Source organism: Bidens hawaiensis, unplaced genomic scaffold, assembly GCF_021521415.1.
Source record: "Bidens hawaiensis isolate Kalapana, Puna unplaced genomic scaffold, B.hawaiensis_p1.1 tig00019665_1, whole genome shotgun sequence".
Classification (NCBI taxonomy): Eukaryota; Viridiplantae; Streptophyta; class Magnoliopsida; order Asterales; family Asteraceae; genus Bidens; species Bidens hawaiensis.
The window spans coordinates 422,751-427,474 of NW_027492984.1; the positions used below are offsets into that span (position 1 = coordinate 422,751).

The window sequence follows — 4,724 nt, forward strand, 5'->3', positions numbered from 1 at the left end:
TTAAGATAGATAAATTTAAAGTTAAAAAATATATGTCTCCAACTTTATTTGGAAAAAGTAACATGTGCTAGATTCAATTTTAAAAAGAAAAGAAAAAAAAACCATCAAAATCATCTTTTGTTATCACGTAACAAAAAAGAGAGATTTATTCACACAAACTTGACAATTAACAACATTATGATAAAGCTCAATTAATAATTTAAATTCAATAGAATTATTACTATTAACCTAATTGGTGCTCCTCACTTCTCAACTTAATCAAATATCTGTCATGATTATTCGTAATTTATAATTTGTATTCTCTTCAACAGTTCAACTTATATATAATGATAGCATTAAATTAAAGTGAATTAAGTTGGTATAAATACATATTTATTATTATCCCGATTAAGATGCCATTAAAATTGAATATATAGTCATTTAAACAAATTACAGATTACTAATCTTTATTTTCTAAAACCGGATAAAGCTCTTGAACAGGAGTCCTATTTCTACTGATACTCGAATTAAGGCTATAAATATATGCATTAATTAATTAACTCATCAAGAACCTCAACCAAAACTCCATATCAATTAACAAATATATGCAGAACATGAAGTTGTGTAGAGTTCTTGTTGCCATCTTCATCACTGCATGCGTGTTGCAGTCGTCTTCTTTCGCAATCAAAAAGGTTAACTTTTCACCACTTAAAGCAGCATTCATGCATTCATATGTGCATGGTTTTGATCATCACTTTTTTTCTTTTTTCTTTCTGTAAATTAACTTTTTTTTTTATAAATTTTCTATCGCAGTCTTATATAGTCTACCTGAGAGGATTAGATAATGAACTTGAATCATCTCAGATTAAAGAATCTCACTTCAAGTTTCTTGGTTCGATATTAGGGAGGTAATTAATTTTCTTTATACGAAAACGAAAGATATTTTGTCTACTTTCGATCAAAGTACTAATTATTTGCTCATCATTATGTTTTGAAACAGCAAAGAGAGGGTTGATGAGGCCATGATATACTCGTATAATAAACAGTTTAACGGCTTCGCAGCTCTTCTTGAAGAAGAAGATGCTGCTAATATTGCAGGTATGTTATGTTCTTATAACAATCTAGTTATAATGTGTTGCATGGCAATTAATTTGGAGTTATTTCACATTTGTATCATGTAGAGCATCCGGACGTGGTGACTGTGATCCAGAATGTAGGGCGAAAACTACACACAACCTGGTCTTGGGATTTCTTAAACCTTGAAAAGAATGGTTTCATCGGTTCATCCTCTTTGTGGACGAAAGCAAGATTTGGCGAAAACGTCATCATTGCCAATCTTGACACCGGTAACATGTTATGTGCTTTACTAATGATCAAATTTGAGTGTCATATTTCAGTTTTCTAAATTTATTATATAATATTATGAAATTCAAGGTGTTTGGCCCGAATCGAAGAGCTTCAATGGCGATGGTTATGGGCCCATTCCGTCTAGATGGAAGGGTGGATGTGAGAATGGAACCTTAGTTCCTTGCAACAAGTAAGAATATTATTTCTTTGGTGTTGTTTGCTTAAAAATATATCAAAGTTTATATGATAAATAGTTATTTATAATATTATATATTGGTGATGTATGCAGTAAACTTATTGGTTCCAAGTACTATAACAAAGGTTATCAAGCTAAATATGGAAAGATGGATCCTTCAATGAACAATGCGCGTGACCAAGAAGGGCATGGTAGCCATACATTATCTACTGCCGGTGGTAACTTTGTTCGAGGAGTGAGTATCAATGGAATCGGAAATGGAACCGCTAAAGGTGGTTCACCACAGGCCCGTGTGGCAGCTTACAAGGTCTGCTGGCCACCTATCGGCCTCCTAGGAGGTGATTGCGATGGTGCAGATATAGTCAAAGGGTTTGAATCAGCCATTCATGATGGTGTTGATGTGCTTTCGGTATCTCTTGGTGGGATGCCTGCTGAGTACATGGATGATGCTCTAGCCATTGCCTCATTCCATGCTGTCAAGAAAGGCATCACCGTTGTGTTTTCTGCAGGGAATGACGGACCTAGTCCTGGATCAGTCACTAATGTGTCTCCTTGGGTTATAACCGTAGGGGCTAGCACGATTGACCGAGAGTTTCAATCCTTTGTTCATCTTGCAAGTGGGCTTAACTTAAAGGTTCAAACATCCATAACTGTATTGGTTTATCAGTCACTAATGCGTCTCCTTGTTTCCATTTAGGCTATCATTTAACATCTAGTTTTTCTTTGTTGTATCCTTATAATAACAGGGATTAAGCATGTCCAAACCCTTGCCACATTCTAGATTTTATCCTCTAATTAATGCTGCAAACGCTAAAGCAGAAAACGCAACGATGATGGACGCGTAAGTATTTTTATTTTCTTGAAACAGTTTCCTAGTTTCTCGCGCCTTGGTATCTTAATATTGATTGTGTGAATATATGTGTAGAATGGCTTGCGCTCCAGGTACGCTTGACCCGAAGAAGGTTCAAGGGAAGATCTTGGTGTGCTTAAGAGGAGGTAATATTGATAGGGTTTGACAAGGGAATAGAAGCTGCACGTGCTGGTGCTGCTGGCATGATTCTTCGCAACGATGAAGCTGATGGTAATGAAATAATAGCCGATCCTCATGTGCTTCCTGCAACACACATTACATATGACAATGGGCTTTGTCTCTATGCCTACCTCAACTCTACCAAGTAAGTACCATCAACCCAAACTGATCCATTTTGATACCTCTAAATTATTCATTATGTTTCTGACATGATATTATATATATGTTATGTTGATGTAGTGAACCATTGGGCTCCATAACGCCTCCTAAAGATGCTGTAAACATAAAGCCTGCTCCATTTATGGCAGCGTTCTCTTCCAGGGGCCCGAATTCAATCTCACCAGAGATTCTTAAGGTTTTTGTTTCTCGTAACTAATATTTTGGTTTGCATGTCGCTAACTGAAAATTAATGATCTTATGTTTATGAACATCTGCAGCCTGATATTACCGCGCCTGGAGTGAATATCATAGCAGCATTCTCCGAAGATCCAGAACCAGTATTACCATATAATATAGACTCAGGCACTTCAATGTCTTGCCCACATGTTGCTGGAGTTGTCGGTCTCCTCAAAAGTATCCACCCTGACTGGAGCCCTGCTGCCATCAAATCTGCCATCATGACCACTGGTAAACATAAGATCTCACGAGTTAGTTATTAACTGTTGTTAATAACTTAATATGCTAGTTTAATAATAATACTCACTCTGTCCCATTAAAAGTGTTCATATTTCCTTTTTTATTTGTCCCATTACAAAGGTACACTTTCAAAATTTATTAGTCAATTTCCAAGTTTACCCTTAAGCACACACAACTAGCATTAATAAACAATATGGTGGACCCATTTTCTAAGGGCATTATTGTCATTTTGTTATAAAAAAAAGTAATCATTCAATCCACCTTAAACTTTGTGTTTTTCAAACTAAGACACTTTGACCGGGATGAAGGGAGTAGCTGATTAATATCTTGTTGTGTATTTATACAGCAAATACAAACGACAACAGAGGGAGCCCAATGCTGGATGAAACGAAAAATGAGGCGAGCCCATTTAGCCGTGGTGCAGGACATATTGATCCAAATCGTGCAATGAATCCTGGACTGGTTTACGACTTAACCACAAATGATTATCTTGACTTCCTGTGCGCTAGGGGATCATACGACAGAGACATTATACGAAAGTTTTCTGATCAGCCTTACGAATGTCCTGAAAAGTACAGCATCTTAGACTTCAACTACCCATCCATAACTGTCCATAAACTGAACGGTACTGTCACCGTCACAAGAAGATTGAAGAATGTGGGCCCACCTGGCGTGTATAATGTTAGAGTTAAGAGCCCTGTTGGGATATTAGTGGATGTGAAGCCAAACACTCTTGCGTTTCGGAAGAAGGGTGAAGAACAGAAGTTTGAGTTGGCAATGAAAGCTGATGGAACATGTGTAATTAGAGATTATGTCTTTGGGGAACTAATATGGTCTAATGGCAAGCAGTACCATGTGAAGAGCCCCATTGTGGTATCTGTGTCCTAAACCAAATTAGGAGTTGATGGAGTAAGTAATTGCTTGCTACTTATTCATTAGTTTTTTAGTTTTTACTTTAGTTTACAACTATAATAGTGAAATATTAGGATTTATATGGTGAGCTTATTTGGATTTATGTGGTGAATATTATTATTTTCTTGAATTTTGTTATGGTTTAATTGTATGGAATGTGGTTTTATTATGGTTTGATGATAATTTATAGATTGAATTTTGTTATGGTTTTATTTGTATGGAATGTGGTTTTATTATGGTTTGATGATATTATAGATGTATTAGAAGAAATTGACTACCGGAAATTTATCTTTATTTCACGGTAAACTTCAAAAGAATAAATTTCATCTGCAATCCCAAATGGATTGACTTGTGCTACTCTACAACTTTTTAATATATTCTATTTCCATTTGGTTAATTCGCTTTGTCTAGTTATAATAATTATATTCATTTAAATTTAATTTATCTGACATTACAATCCCTAACATTTAAATTTAATTTATTTCACATATCACAGTTCCTAATTAAATAAAACTCTCCTTCCGTAATGCCATGATAGTTGTAGAGTGGTCAAGCTCAAATATAGCTAACATTGCTAGACTTTTGAGGTGCTTCCATTTGTGCTTGGGTCTTATATTAATTTGC

General features: G+C 35.5%; 1 pseudogene; it reads left to right on the forward strand.

Moving 5' to 3' along the window:
- The first annotated feature begins 593 nt into the window (after positions 1-593).
- Positions 594-4,076, forward strand: LOC143558882 (subtilisin-like protease SBT5.4; annotated as a pseudogene).
- Positions 4,077-4,724: the final 648 nt, after the last annotated feature.